We start from the raw sequence: 16,836 nt of genomic DNA on the forward strand, positions 1-16,836 counted from the left end.
ATCCTCAATATGAGTGGCTGACCTCATATTTCTGAACAATACCCAGTAACCCAACAAATGAGAAAAGAGATACAGCAAACACTAATTAAATGTGTGCTCTCTCTCTCAGACTAATTAGCACACATAGAGGTTAAGCCCTAAAGAATAAAATGTGCAGCTTTGAGAGTACAAGAGAAAAATACAATGAAAAATTCCAAATCACTCTCATTGCAAAGTGTATTTGCTTCTGCTCACTGTGGGTTGATGATTCAGCCTTCTTTCCTTTTCAGCACACATCAAATCTGCAAGTAAAACTCATAGCCACAGGTTTGCTTCATTTTCCCTAAGAAATGCAGGAGAATATGCAAGACACATGTGACACTTCACCAAGTTCACTTGAAAGAAGGTAATTCAGATAGTCTGGGAAGGTAGCACTTACTGCCTCTAAGTTGCATAGAAAATAAAGGTATTTTTTCAGAGAATAGACCGTGGCCTGGGATTCGGAAAATGTGACTAGTATTCAGACAACATCATTAAAGTGGTATCTTGAGGCACTTCCATTCTTTAGCTCTCAATTTCATTTTCTAAAGCCACTTCAGATGACAGCAATGAGACTATTTAAAATAGTTATTGTTATTCTATGTTATTTTCCAAGATTGAAGCTGGGGAGAAAATTCTAATCCTGTCTGTAGGATTTTTAAGATTGAACTTCCATAACCTCTGCATGCATGTTTTTATAATCTGTACTGATAGACTTCAAATCATCTCATTATCTTTAATATCATATACACATACAAAACCTATTATTTCCCCAGCATCAATCTTTGTCATCTTTATGTCTTTACATCTATCAGCTTCCTTCTCTAAATGAAAACCAAGGTCTACACCCTTGCATATTTTTATTTGCATTCAACTGTGATACAGTATACAGAGTAAAAAGTGGTATGTTTTCCAAGTGGATTCTTTAGGATATTATAAACCACAAATTTTAAAAAGTTTTTTAGTAATATATACATTATTTGCTCTGAGGACACACATATAATCATTGAATTTAACCAAACCCTCTTCTGTTGAGGAAGTTTTTGTTAAAGTAGTCACCAGTAGGCAAAGTGTGAGATTCCATGGAGGTACACATAGGGAACATCAGGAGTAAGGACCCCCCTTGGCATCTTCCCTTGTGGTCTGCCTTTACACATTTTCAGTCTTGATCTGACTGGGCTCTTGGCCTCTCCATTGTCTGAGTTTCAGGAAGTTGGATGTCACAAAGGTCTTCTTGCAAAATTTATGATTCCAGACCTGGTCAGGTGTCTAAGAGTAAATCAAATCCATCTAGCCATCCAAATCCATTTTCGTTAGTTCCTTTCAACAAAGGGGATAGGACCTGGCTGTTGGTTTAGGAGGCACCTTTCAGTATCTTCTACACACTTTGGTGCTTGTGGACAGCCTAGAGACCACAGGGAACAGTACTCTGGAGTGAGATGAAAACTCTACCTGGCAGTCATGATTGAGAGGATGATCAGTTGTTACTGTATCTATCTAAAACTCATGCCTCCATCTAGAAACTTCAAATAAAATTTTTAGGCATAAGAATGACAGTGTATTAGACATGGTTGTCCCAGATCTATCACAGTGGCTCTATTCAGAGAGTGTTTTTGAAGAGATATGTTACTGATATCTTTGTAGCCAGTGAAAGCAGATGAAGTTCTCCACATATATATATATATATAACAAAAATATATAAAAGTGATAGGTAGAGAGATATAACTGGAAAAAGACCTGGATATTCTCCCAACTCATCCTTATTTCCCATCACAGCAACTGAGTGGATATGAAAGGGACAAATAACATTCATTGAAGATGCATGTTAAAAATGACATTAGTGTTGTGCAGGGGGATACAATATAAGAAAATAAAGGTAGTATAGAAAGTAATCTTACCCCCTAAAGAGTTGCAGCTGAGCCAATTATTAGAGATTGGTAACGGCCTGATGTTAACAGGCCGCACCTGTAACCAATCAGAAGAGTGTTATAAAAGAGTGGATTGGTTGGCTGAGGAGTTAGTTGGCTGCTGTGAGGATAAGGAAGAGGCAGTGCCTAGAGGAGCTGCCCACACGAAACATCAAGGCGATGCAAAGCTCTAGTAATATGGAACCCTTGCAATGTAAGGACAATAGAACTCCTGCAATATAATGACAATGGTGTTCTATATTGTAATGTATAAGATTGATCACAAATTTCATTTGAAGGTACCCATTGACATGGCAAGGTTCACTGCAGATTATATTAATAAACAGGTATGACATCATTACCTAAAAGAACATGTGCTACTCAGTCAGATTATATAAACCTCACTGGAAGTCTAAAAGAGATGTATTAGGAAGTTTTATTATGTATGCAGAGTTAAGTCCACTAGAGTTGACAGAGGAATCTGAAACCTTTGCTTTGGATCTCCAGAGCTTCATCTATTGGCAGAAACATCTCTCCTTGTTAATCAGACTTTAATTACAGCTACTTTGTTCCAGCAGACATCAGTAAACACACATACCACTAGACAAAATGTCATAGACACAAATAATGATGAAGAGAGTGGAGAGGATGCTCTGATAGCAAGCCACATTTTTGTCAGCTGAATATTGTTATGAAAGCAAGTAACCCAATGAAATATTTGGAAAGGGGTTTGTTTGCTCGTATACTTTTAACACCAGAGTACAGTGTTTTTAAAATCTCTTAAAAATTCTAAAAAGGCATGTGTTTCATTGCTTATTGGGAAAGATTGGTTCATGCTGGCCACTAAATTTTGTAATTCTTCAGCATTATAATGTTTTTCCTAATCTGATTTGATTAGAAAAATCTTGCTTCTCATTTCCCTCTTGTTTTCTTCTGACTTACTTCCTATATTTTCCCCTCTCTTATTGGAAGTGAAGGAATAACAGGGTTTAGTTTCTTAACAAGCATCCAGAGAAGTGAAGCTGTAAAATGGAATTACTATTTTGGCAGCCAGGGCAATCATATTTCTAGATATGTATTATCTAAACATATTTGCTGGGATTCTGAATTAAACGGTACAGTAGAAATACATGATCAGAAAAAAGATCCCAAGAATTTCACATTGCTACCCTCTTACCCTTGCCCATTGGAGGCTGGGCACCAAAACTGCTGCTGTTCCCTTTTTTTCCCATTAAATCTGAACATGAAGCACTGCACTTGGCATCAAAATGATTCCACAATGGATTTGCATTTGTTGACCAGTTGCACCATGTGCCTAGAGATCACAGCACCACCTGATAGTATCACTGAGTTTGACCCTGCTTGTGGGGGGCTGCAAAACATGGTTCACAATGAACATTTTCACATAGTAGCAGGTGAGTTGGCCAGGAAATCTCTCTGAAGAGCTCACCAAAGCTATTGAAGCAACCACAGCCAGGACATAAGGCTAGCTTCAGATTGTACTTTTGTGAGAAATGTTGCAATGAATCTCTAGGTTTCACAAAGGTCAAACATTAGTAAACAACTCACAAACTACTTTGGTGTTCCTGTTTCTTCATTAAACTAAAAAATCCCAAACACCAAAATATGTATGTTTTTTCTCTGCACTTTATTAGTTTGTATATGTGGTAGTGGAGATTTGTACTTCAAACTGTTGCTCCTACATGACCAGGTTTGATGTGTATTAATATGCGTCTTTTACCTATCAACTGTTTTCATTCAATTGTATGTATCAGTACAGGACAAGACAAAATATTTTGGTATATGTGACCACAGATACAAGTAAGGATCTGGACATCTATTGACAGTGGAGAGAAAGCACTTGACAAAACAATCTCGCTGATGTAATACACATTCTTGAAAATCTGACTTCTTGTGAAATTTTGTGAAAATGATAGTAATTTTGATTGGGAAAAATAAAAAGAAGAATTGCTTCCTATTTACAATAATTTAAAAAGCATTTTAACCAAAATGGAAAAAAATTATTTTGGTTGAGCCCAAACTAACTTACAATCATTTGGTAATTTATTCTCTGATTGTCCTTACCATGCAGTGCACTATGATTACCATTTAACTACATATTTATCTTGCTGTGCTCTTCTGCCCATTACTTTAGTTTTGGGCTCTTAGTGACCTCAAAATGCCACATGCATGCTTTGAAATAACATGGTGTATATATTTATATTAGTAAGAGCAAAGGTAGCATTCCATGGATAACCATGGAGATGTCCTTGTGTACAAAGCACTTCAATTTTTTCATAGCAAAAGCAATTCCTGGTGTGCTTTAATAGAAAAGGAAGGCTTGCCTGCATATGCTGAGCTCTTGATGCCTTCTGTGCTTCAGTAATTTAATGAGCTGTAAGAAGAGCAATCAGAGTGGTAAAGCAGCAATTCATAAGCGATTACCTTTTAAGCAAGAGGCATACAATTTTTAATTGGGCCATCAGGCATTGTTTAAACTGAAGTTGCAATTAGGTAACCTTCACTTAATAAATCATCATTAATTCTAATCAGAAATATTTATTTTTTTTGTCACTAGAAAAAAATTAATGACATTCTGATTCAAAATTCACATCTATCTTGATTCAGTGTGCTGCAACATTATTTTAGTGAAAATATCTCTTTCTCCTGGCATCCCATTAGTTAAATGGCTTTCTCTGCAAAACCATGAGTCATGTATGTAGATTAATAATGCTATGTTTTACAATTCACTGCAAAACTATCAAGGATGCTGCTGTGGTGTCTGGTTTCAATGGATTAGTAAAAAATTTTACATGGAATATGATTGCATAATTTTAATGTATTTTTATAGTATTTTAATTGAGTTATTAATAAGTTTTCCCCACATTATCTTTCCTGATACTGAAAGAGCTTCATAAACATTTCATAAATAATTCTTTATGAATGTTATTTATGCAAGATCTTTTAATGAGCCATCATCTTCAGGATATATTGCACTATCCAGGTTAAATAAACCAATCACTTCCAAAAATCTAGCAGATTCTGATTCTGTTGCAGCAAGTAAATAACTTAATTACACATAATATAAATTTAAAAAGGTAAAGATAGAAAATACTGAGTCTGAAAAAGCTTGAAAACTATAAAAAGTCACAGCCTTGTATTACCAATAAACTTCACTACAGAAATCCTGCTGTCTTCTACAGTTTCTGAGGTAACCACAAGAAAGTTATAGAAATAGTAAATGTATCTGTGTTCCAGCTATAGGAAGGGGATTGCATCTTAAAAATTATTTCAAGAGTATTTATGATAAATGAAAGGCAAAAGTGTCAGCTATTAGCTTCTGATATCTGCAAACTTTTAGTTGTTTTAAAATCTGTATCTAATATTTTGGTGCTTGACTAATCAGTATTTTAATACACATTAAGTATAATACACACCATGGGGAAAAAAACCCCTTCACTAAAAAAGATTTTGCTTTGATAAAACATCAATTTAATATGATGAGGTTGGGAGGGGAAGTGGGAAAGATTTTTAAGGTTTAGATCAAAATAGCTCAGTATCTATACAGTTTAGGTAAACCTTAGACTTCTGCTTGAATTTTTTATTAGAGTGGTGTGTAAGTAGTTGTCTTGCTCTGGGATGTTCTTAACTGCATCTCTAAGAAGGTTTTAAGCTTAATGATTTGAAACTGCCCTTCTTTAGCACAGTAGGAAGACATGTAAATCTTTATTAGAGATAATAGTTTAGATAATTACAGAAGTTTTCAGACTTGCTCTTTATTTGACAGGCAATTTAGAGGATGAAGAAAATGTCACATGTGAACCCTATCAACCAAATGCTTTTTTCTCTCTGCTTCACCAGTCTCTGCTCCACTAATTCAGCTGCAGAATGAGAATAAAAACATCCTTGCAATATCAAATTTACTGGCAAGATGTAGCAGTTCTTTTGCTCAGTGGCCTTTTCAGCTTTGTGTAGAAATGCAAGACTCTTAAACAAAGCAATATTATCCTACAATAAACATTTCACTGATAGAGATTTTTGACTCCATTATAAGTAGAATTGATTATTCAAAGTTTAATGCATGAAAGATGTAGAAGATTCAATAAATAATTCAATGAATGAAAAGTTATTAAGACCTTTATTTAAGATCTGTATTTCACAGCTTTGTTTGGAAGAGAATAGCAGATTTTTACTGTCACTAAAAAGAGGAAAACTCATTTAATGTAGACCATTAGGTATATAATTAATTAAAATTTAAGTATCATAGTTGCAGCTTTGCTTCATCTTATGAAGCTTCATCTCAGCCTCATTGATTCCTAACAGGATCCTGATAGATGGTAAATTTGTCATTTCCTGTTTATAAGGAGCTGTACTCAATATATCTGGCTAAAGGATAAAAAAGATGATTGACTGTAGAAACACCAATATTTAATGTAAGGTTGATTGACATTTTATTGGCTGTAAACACTGGGACTAACAAGAATGACTGAGGCACAGAAAGTTATCTGGTTCTTACTGGTTACCAAGTGAACAAATGTGCTGATAAGCCTTCTTGAGTCATAGAAAAGGATGCCTGCTTTATTGATTTTTTTTTTTTTAACACATGGGTTTAATTTATAATGTTTTAGACAACAGACATAGCCTTTAGATAGACACAGGTATAGTGGCAGAATTATAACGACAGTGCTCTAATTGCCCAGACCAGCACCATTGGACCTAAGATTTTTTTCCACAGAGTAATATAAAAGGTCTTTTTCTAAGCATGCAGCTAGTAAGAAACATCACACATATAAGATGGGCATTACAGCATGTGCTGTGAATGTCTGTAAACAAGTGAAATGGGACTGCTTTCTCTCACAGCCAAAGCAGTCTAAGAGAGTGTTAGGGGTTGAAAGGCTTGAGAAATGCAGACTATGAAATACATCAGGATGTGCTATAAGTACATTTCACCTGACAAAGAGGAAAATCATGTTGAGAAGTTGGGAGAAAAGGAAAAGCAGCTCTACAGTTAAGAGGAGTCATAGAACCTTACCCTCTAGAGGGAAAACTCCCACCAGCCTCAGTGTCATGTGCATGCCTGGCCACTCTGCAGAGGCAGCAAATAACCATTTTAAATTGTAAAAGAAAATTTTAAATTCTGTCTCTAAATTGCTGATAGATTCATGCATTACAGAAATCAAGTACTTGCACCAAATCATAGAGCAGGAATTTCACACTCTCCCAGTGACTTTTACTAAGAGATATTTCTGTTCCCTTTGGCTTGAGAAAATGCCCTGCAGGCCTGAGGCCTACCTGTGGAAAGCCATCCTTCACAGGTCTGCCAGAGCTCCCTCAACCACATGAGCTCATTTCTGTGATTAATTTTGTCCCAATATCCAGAGTTATAGCTCCTGTCCTTTCTCCATGCCAAATTAGATCACATCCCAAATGAATCCCAGGGATGGTATTGTCACACATACAGTAACTCCCCCAAACTTTTAGGCCACAAGTCATGCACAACTCCTAGAGCTCTCATTGTGCCTCACAAACTGTCACAGCTCAAGTTCCTTAATTCTCACATAAGCAGTTTTTGGGCAATGTAGACCACTTTACCATCAAGATGTTGTAAAGAACAGCTCCATTTTTTACTTATAATAGGAAACTGCTGTGTACTGGATGCAACCCTGTGATAACATTAGGTGTACTTCTGTAAATTGCATTTGCTTTTACACAAACATAACAAGAGGGATCCAGATCCCATTAAATCTCAGTTGAGAGCTGCGTAGCTCTCAACAATACAATAAACAAAATAAAAAAGCATTTGCTTTAATTGATCATTGTAGAAAAATATGAGATTGAGATGTGACCATCAACTCTGTGAGGATCATAATGATACAAATACTTTAAATGTGACAGCTGGATGCATTACTTATCTATCCTATGTGCACCCAGCCACTAATGTTGATAGCTGTCTTCTGGCAACGAAAGAAAATGTTCATGTCTATGCAATGAGGGGATAGTTCCAATAGGAAATTTCATCATTACTAAGATAAAAAATAACAAAAAAGACATTTCCTTTCCAGGATAAACATAACCAGTTATGCTGGGCTTCAGTAGAATAGTCTCTAAGGCACTCTCTGCAATCTACATAGCCCCAGGCTAATTTGATTCACTGACTTGAATGAAAAAGGAACAGCCTGTGTCACTTAACAGTAATGGATATTTGAAACTACTTAAGCCTTAAATTTTTTTTTCCTCATATGTACAAAATTAATCTTCATTTATTTTCATGGGAAGTCAGTGCAATGGAAGTCAGGTTTTGAGAAATGTTACCAGGATGTAACAAGCTGAAATTAAAAAGATAGTGCTGTGTATAGCATGGAAGTAACAATAATACTACTGTTACTATTAATGTTGCTGTTATCATAAGTTATTACTATTATTATTGTTGTTGTTATTGTTGTTATTATTATTACCCTGGATCTTTGAGACTGAGGCAAATTCAGTCATTACAATAATTTTTTGTCAGTGTGTCTGAGTTATGTTTGCCATAGGATATTGTTAAAGAGACAAGAGGACTTTCTTTTTCATTTCTGCAGTGCATTTTAAATAGATTTTTCACAAGCTTCAAAAGACAATTTATTTTACACTGAAAATCAAATATAACACTGTGCTATTAAAAGGCAGAAATGGAAAGAATAACTGAATTCAGCAAATTTTAAACCTCACTATAATCCTGCACATTAAACAGCACCCTGTTTGCTGGATGGCCTGTGTAGATGAAAATAAACTGAGTGTGAGAGGAATAGCAGGACCTTGATAGCAAAAGCTCAATCAGTCAGCTGCGATTCCTCCATAGCCATAGCTCTTGGGTGCTGGATTGTTCAGGTGGTCCTGATGCAGCTCTTAGGTTCTCCTGTGGGAGATGGTAATCCCTGCAGAAATACATCTCTTAATATTTTGGGAAAGTCAGTGTTTGAATGGCATATTCTTTCCATCATCCTGCTGGTGCACCATGCATATAATCTATAGGGTATAAAAATGGTTGAAAGCATTAGCTCATGATCCCAGGGGAAAGTCTGTCTCCACCAGTTCTTATTCAGTAATTAACTGAAAGCAGTAACCTTATTTCTTTTCTCAAATTAGTCTGCTTGTCACCCTTTTGTTAGAAGATATGACAGTTTTGGTTTTATATGAAATATTTAAATCCAAAGTTTCCCTAAAACTGTTCTCCAGCTTTAGACGTTTATATGTGATGCAAAATGAAATCTCCTGTTGGTCACAATATGAGAGAAGCTGGCTGACATTAGTGTTGCCTTTGACCTTTATGATAGCATGCTGAACAGAAACACTTCTTCCCTGAAGGGAAAAGCAAGACTACCAGCAGTTTTTTGTTTGTTGTTTGTTTTTTTTTTTTTTCATCTGCAATGATGTGAGTCAGTAGAGCATGTGTAGTATTCCCAGAAAGTACTGGCAGCAGAAGGTCAGGCTTCCAGGAATTGTACTGCTTGGAGCACAGAGCTCCAGGTTTTCTGTTGCAAGGCCATTCCATAAAATTAAAGAAGGCATTTATTTAAATCATATGAAGATCAATAGGGTCAAAAATATATAAAAAACTATATACAGTTGAAGGCAACCTGGCATTCCCTGGTGCAGAGCCTCTGGGCAATGCTACCTTCTAAGGAAGAATGACTTAGACAAACAAAATTCCCGTTAATCACCACCCAGAGTCACTTGGGGTTTTTTTCCTCTATTTAACCACATTCTTGGTTATTATAGAAAGAATAGAATATCTACCTAAAATTCAAATCATAACACAAATATTTTGGTGGATAAGATAGCATTGAGTGCATTTTATGTGACTATTTAATCCAGTCCTATGATATTCTTCCCAAGCATGTGCTGAATAAAATACAAAAAGCTCTGTCTTCAAGATATTAAAATTGAAATAAATTCTTAGTGCTATTGCTTGTAATTTGAACCAAATTTTAGTTTTCTAACATGAATGTCTCTCAAAAACCTAGTCAACCATGACTAGAAAACAAGGTCATTATTACTGCTCTTCTAATTCAGATTTTGAATGGTGCTATTACTTTCAAGCTACAGGAAACAAACCTTCACACTTGGTTTCTGCTGTGGAATGGTTTGAAGGTACAAATTACCTCCCTTGTATATTTAATAAAAATTTTCTTCAGTAGAAAAAGGGGTAGGAGTGAATATGAGAGGCATCTAGTTAACTGATATTGACACAAACAATTTGTTGTTCAACATAATAAAAAAAATTCATACGCAAAATGTTTTCATTCTTAGAAACGAAAATGGGAAGCTTCAAATGTAAATCCAAAATTTAACTGGGGAGAATTTTCTCATAAAATTTTCTATTCCAACATGAAAAAGGTATATATTTTTAAAACAATTAATTTATAATATTAGCATCCCATCAAAATTAAAACAGAAATGTTAAGCTAGCATATAGTCTTGATTCATAAAGCCAAACATGACAATTCATTAAATTACTTGTGTGTAATTCGGATTTAATTTGTCACAGATGAAATACTTCAGGTATTCATCTGACCTCAGGTCTGGAAAAGTGTGGTACTTAGCACAGGTTGTCCAGCCTTTTGCTGTTCAATAGAGTGGTATTGAAAGCATGTTCATTTTTTGCAAGAAAACAGAGAACCTACATTTTACTTCCAAACACTAGATGTCAGAGGGTCTAAATCAAGGCCTAAATTAACATGATGGATTTTTTTCCCTCTTTTTTTTCTTTTCTTGGATAACTTGTGTAAATAGCCAATACTGAATTCCAAAGGGGCAGATAAAATTAGTATTCATTTTCATGAATATTTATTCTAGTGAGCTTAGGGTTTCAAACATTTCCAGGTGTAACCAGGGAATAATTACCTCATGTTGTAACACTGAGGAAATCTACAGCTTCATAGTCAGAAACTGTAATGTTTCCAAAATACCTTTATGTTCTTTTTCAGAATTGTTGCTTTGACTGTGCCCAGTCACTGTGTAAAGTCATAGGGAAACCATGCTGCAGTAATGTCAGACAAATTAAATCCTCCCAGGTGGCCTGGATATGCACTTTCAAGTCCTGCAGCAGCCAAAGGGAGCAAGCAGCATCCTGTACCTCAAAGCTTAAGATCAAAAGTAGTGTGATTTTCAAAGCACCATTGACAAGAAAAAGCTAAATATTGAATTATAGACATCAGAAAAATTCAGTACTAACTAATAAATAAAAATGAAGTTCACATATATCTGTTGCCATTACAAAAAAGGAAAAGAGACCACACTATGCCTCTTGCTTGCTATTGCAAATATTATAATTAGATTCTGAATTACTACCAGATTCTGAAGTCTTTGGACTTGCTATGCTCTCAGACTTGTGTTGCTTGGAGAGAAACCTTAAGGCCATGTGTTTGTTTGTTTGTTTGTTTAACAATTGTTAATCATGGAACACTTTTCCTCTGAAAAGTGAAGTAAACCTTCAAATTCAGATGTTTGTCAGTATCTGTTTCTCTTTAATATTAGTTTAATATCCAAAGACTCAGCAGATCTTTTAACGAGATTTCAGTGCTCCAGCAATTGAAACCTTCCTTGCAAATGACTCCACTGAGGCAGAACTGCATTTGCCCTGTAGCGCCAGGCTCCTGACAGAATCACACAATCAGCTAGGTTGGAAAAGACCTTTGACATCAGGAAGTCAAACTTAACAACCCCATGTCAATTAGACCATGGCACTGAGTGCTACATCCAGTCTTAAACACCTCCAGGGACAGTTTCCTGTATCATTTCCCTGGGCAGCCCATTCCAATGTCTAATCACCCTTCCTGTGAATAACCTCTTCCTAATACTCAGCCTAAAACTTCCTTGACACAGCTTAAGACTGTGTCCTCTTGTACTGTTGCTGGTTTCCTGGGAGAAGAGACTGATCCACACCTGGCTGCAGCTTCCTTAAGTGCAGCTGTAGGGAGAAATCAGGTTTTCTCTAAGCCTCCCTTTCTTCAGTCTAAACAATCCCCGGTCTCTCACCTGCTCCTCATTGGGCTTGTGTTCTAGACCCTTCAGCAGTCTTGTAGCCCTTCTCTGGACATTCTCCAGCATCTCAACATCCTTCCTAAACTGGGGGCCCAGCGCCGGACACAGCGCTCAAGGTGCTGCCTCACCAATGCTGAGCAAAAAGGAAGAATGACTTCCCTGGTCCTGCTGGCCACACTATTCCTGATACAGGCCAGGACGCCCTTGGCCTTCCTGGCCATGCGGGCACATGTGCCTCATGACCATTCTGCTGCCAACCAGTACTCCCAGGTCCCTTTCTGCCCACTGCTGCCCAGCCATGCCAGCTCCAGCCTGTAGCACAGCAAGGGGTTGTTGTGGCCAAGGTGCAGGACCCGGCACCTAGATTTTGTTAAACCTCATATTGTTGGATTTGGCCCATCTATCCAGCCTGTCCAGGTCCCTCTGCAGAGGCCTCCTGCCCTCCAGCAGATCAACACTGCCTCTCAGCTTTGTTTCATCTGCAAATCTGCTCATGGTAGGCTCAATCCCCTCATCCAGATCATTCATGAAAATATTAAACAGGACTGGCCCCAGCCCTCATCCCTGGGGGCACCACTTGTGACTCACTGCCAACTGGACATGGCACCATTCACCACCACTCTCTGGGCCCGACTGCCCAGCCAGTTCTTAACCCAGCAAAGCCATGGGCTGACAGATTTTTCAGTTGTGTGCTATGGGGGATGCTGTCAAAGTCTTTGCTGAAGTCCAGGTAGACAACATCCACAGGCTTCCCCTTCCCCACCTGGTCATAAAAGGAGATCAGGTTAGTCAGGCAGGACCTGGCAAACAAATGTCCACAGTGACTTGGACCTGAAAGCTGAGGAGCACAGGGAAGGGTAACTGCTGGGGAAACCCTTCCCTTGCTGGGTCAGAGTCACTACTCACCATGTCCCAACACAAATCCATGTAGCTCCTTTCTGAACAGCACGCAGCTCAAAGCAAGCCATACATATTTTGCTTAAGTAAAAGTTCTTCTGGATGGTCATTCACATACATTTGTTGAACCATGAACACTGAACTTTCTGATATAAATAAATGATCAATATGTTTTCAAGCGCAGTGCTCATCTTTGCATGCTGTCCTCACCAATGGACAGATTTCTATGTACTGCTCTGCTTCTGTAGTGTATTGCCATGCTTCTGACCAAGCACTGTTATCCCAGAACATGGTGTCTTGTCCTGCTTAGCAGAGAGAGCCCTGCTCTGTGGGTACTCGCACAGCTTCCACATCTCCTCACTGCACAGACTTGATCTCACCCACATCATCACTGTCATACACCAAAATCCAAGAACAGGGACTCTCTACCACAACTGCAGAGTCAGCAGCCCTGACTCATTCTCTGAAACAATTCTCAGGTCTATTCAAATTACAATCACATCCCTGCCAAGCTGAATCAGCTAATCAATCCTCAGCACAGGCATAGCTGAGGTACCAACTGCACTCCTCTATCCAGGAAGCTCTCTGTGCCTAGTGTCAGCTCTAGAGAAGCACACTCTGTACTTTCATTAATTTCCTGAGTTTCTTTTGCCAACTTCCATCTCTTGGAAAAGCACAAGGCAACCCTAATATTGAATTGAAAAGGTGGAGAATTTTTTGTAATATGTTACTGAGATGCTCCTCAGTATGGAGGATGGCAGGTTTTTGTCAGCTGGAGAGGTCAAATAGGCAGTGCACACAACTGCAAGGACAGAGAAAGGGCTGATTTTTTGGGGATGCATGTTCTACAACTTCAGTGGGAATTGTGAGCTGTCAGTCAACATATCTGAAAAAATACTAAGCCTTCTTAGAGCTCAAGCTGTTTTCTGATCCTAGAGCTGATGTATCTTATCGTCCTTTTCTTTCTCTCAGCCAGTCAAGAGGGACTTCTCACCTATTCCTGCGTAAGCAGAGAAATATCAGCCTTCAAAACCTGCTCATGACTGACATGGAATATGACACAAGGTCTGGCCCCCAACAGCTTCTGCCCAGTTGAAGTGTCCTTTGCAGAAGGCATGGGAAGAGACGAGAAAGCTGCATGCAGGAGTTGGCTCTGCTGAGCTCTGGCACTTTATCTCAGATCACAGCCTCTGTGTCACAGGAGCTGCTTCCCAAGCTTTTGGCCTCTTGACAAGTCCTATTCTGTAAGGTACACTAAATGAGTGCAGGTTTCATGACAGTACCAGCCTTTTCTAGGAATAAGGGCTGAGGCTATCAAAGTTATAATTCTTCACTTAGAGAAATTTGATAAGAATAATATTTCGGTCAGGTCTGCTCAGAGCTGATTTGCAGTCATGAGTGCTGCAGGCAAAAATCAATTTAGATAATCTAACTTAGCAGCAATGAAACTTGAGAGTATAGGAAAGCTAAATCTAGTCTCGTAGACCAAAACACAAGATTATGTGTCTACGTGTGCATCACTATATGTGATGTGCAAGGTGGTTTTGTTTTGATTATTTAAATTTAAACCCTATATAGATGTATTCTGATGTTTTTGAAATAATTTAATCAAAATAAACCCAGGCCATTGCAATCTGTCTTGTGCTAGGATTTTTTTTTCTAACACTGTTCTTCCTTTAAATGTGAGAAAAAATATTTGTGAGGAAAATTTAAAAAAACATTATAGTCTTTTAAATACAGATTAGTTAAAATGTAAGTTCCAAAATTAGCCAAATCACTTCCTTCTCTGTGCATCATTTCCCCCATCTGGAAAAGAGTACTGTCTTTCTCAAAGAAACATTTTGAAATCCAAGAGAAAAAAACCCACTAGCACTAATGGTACTGCTGATGGCTCTGTTAATAATTTTGCCAAACAGTTAATTCATCATATGGTATTTTTCAGAAGCATATTATTTTATCTTGCTTGAAAAGCATAGAATCATAGAATACTTTGATTTGGAAGGGACCCTAAATATCTTTGAGTTCATCATCCCTGTCATGGACAAAGACATTTCTCAATATATCAGTTGGCTCAAAGCTCCATCCACCTTGAACACTTTGGAGTGGGCATCCTGTTTTCTGGGTAACCTCTTCCACAGCCTCATCACCCTCACAGTAAAGAATTTCATCCTAATGTCTAATCTAAATCTTCCCTCTTTCAGTTTAAAGTCATTACCCCTTATCCTATACTGCATTCCCCTGTAAAAAGTCCCTATCCAATTCTCTTGCATGCTCCCTTCTAGGTACTGGAAGGCTGCTCTAAGATCTCCCTGGAGCCTTCTCTTCCCCAGGCTGAACAACCCCAGCTCTCTCAGCCTGCTTCCATAGGAAAGCTGCTCCAGCCTTCTGATCGTGTTCCTAGCCCTCCTCTGGACTTGCTCCAGCAGGTCTTCAACCACAAAGGCTGCTCAGAGCCCTGGCCAGCCTGACATTGCATGGTCAGGGATGGTGAGGAGGTCATACTGTGAAATGCCATCAGTACGAAATAAGGCAAAGCATTGAAGTACAGAAAAATACCTACTGAGTTTCCATATCTTCCTTCAGGACTTGAAATTCAGACTTTGAATACCTGGCTATAAAAATGTTTTAAGAAATATTCTACTAATTGCAGATACTCTATTCTCATGTATGTTGATGACTTAGAGGACTTCCTGCATTTGCACTCCTGTAATGTTTTAGATTTTTTTCCATTATTGCTTCTCCAAAAGGCATTCATGAGTCAGAGATTATTTCAAAATAAAGTTGGGAACTTTGAACACACCAAGTTCCTGGAAACAGGGGACTTCCGAAGCACAGAGGCCATATCAACAGGCGCTGCTGTTTTTCCTCACCAGCCCAACTGCTGTGTGTGAAATCCCACCCAGACCTAGATCTGCACTCAGATTAGATGCCATGGATACATAGTTATTAATAGAAAGTGTTGTAAAAACAATGAAAATAAACATCCACTACAATAGAGACAATGAGTTCCTGCAGTTTAACAGGTCACACAGATTTGCTGACCTAAATAAGGACAAAAATTCTGCGTGAAACTGATTCAAAGAAGTGAACATATAGTCACGGTGTACTACCTGTTTGAATTATGAGCATTGTCATTATTATTTTGAGAATGTCAGTCTCCACTCTTTTAAACCTGCATACACTGTTTTAAACCTGCTTGTACAAATATTAACTTGTCTTTCCAGTTGTTTTAGGCATCAGAGTTCCATGTGCATCCTGCAAATGTGTCTTTGGTAAATCTGATCATTGCCATGATACACAAACGTGTTTTTGTGGTGCCTTTCATCTGATTACAAACTCTGTGGCCATGATGCCAGTGTTGCCCTGTCTCTGAGAAGAGGCACACTTGAAACAGTTGTAACAGGCAACATGAGCATGGGAACAGAGATTAGGGGGAAAACCCTTATTTCTCAATTAAAAGCGGGAAAAAAGGGGGAAAACTAAAAAGAAACTGAAACTTTATTTGAGGTTTATGGTGCTACCTGTACTTACCAAGTCTCTTGCAATTATAGTATGATACACTAAGTTATTATTTAGTGTAACATAGTGCATTTCATTTCATGAAGTTGCCCTTTGTCTCAAGGGCAAGGGATTGTCCTGAGTAATAATGTTGTTGTTACTGATCAATTGATTCTTCTGCCAGATTCTTTTTTTCCTTAGGACATTGAGGAGGAGAGGATGGCAGACAGAAACATTTCTGTCAATTTCATCTTTCCTCTTAGGCCTTGATAACTGTTCAAAGTTGAAAGAAAACAAGATATGAAGAACAGACCTTTATTTGTGCAGTAAAAGGTGAGAAAAATTCAGTGGGTTTTAGCACAGTGAAATCACCCCTGCCTAGGTCTAGTGTTTAGTTTTTGCTGGTGTAATTTATTTATAAGCTATATTAAATATTTGTAAAGCTAGCTTCTGGTCTTGTGCTTCAAGGCAATAAAGTGAGAAAATGTTTACT

Source organism: Ammospiza nelsoni, chromosome 3, assembly GCF_027579445.1.
Source record: "Ammospiza nelsoni isolate bAmmNel1 chromosome 3, bAmmNel1.pri, whole genome shotgun sequence".
NCBI lineage: Eukaryota > Metazoa > Chordata > Aves > Passeriformes > Passerellidae > Ammospiza > Ammospiza nelsoni.